This window comes from Halyomorpha halys, unplaced genomic scaffold (genome assembly GCF_000696795.3).
Source record: "Halyomorpha halys isolate HHAL.00 unplaced genomic scaffold, Hhal_1.1 Scaffold207.1, whole genome shotgun sequence".
Taxonomy (NCBI): domain Eukaryota; kingdom Metazoa; phylum Arthropoda; class Insecta; order Hemiptera; family Pentatomidae; genus Halyomorpha; species Halyomorpha halys.
In genome coordinates this window covers 118,864-119,204 of record NW_027104696.1, presented here as the reverse complement: position 1 = coordinate 119,204, position 341 = coordinate 118,864, and positions in this window count along the sequence as shown.

Sequence of the window (341 nt, the reverse complement as noted above, 5' to 3'; positions counted from 1 at the left end):
CACATTACCAGAGGCCCCTGAGAAAATTAGATTGTCTAACCTTTAAGTGTTCTAACAAAGTTTAAGTTTGGGGAAAAAAGGGAAGTGGGAGAAAAAGACAAGAGGGAATTTACAGAAGAACAGAGTATAAATGGTATGGAACAACACGTATCAATTCTAGTAAATTCTTTAATTTTGGTCTGATATACCAATTTAATATAACTAGAAGTATCATATGATATCCGAGATAATGCGATATTGGCATATTTCATTAGGTGTAAGTGCTAGGTTTGATACGATGTATCAATTTAAAATAACTAGCGGTATTATGTATTTTATAGTTGGATAATTCTCAATAGGCG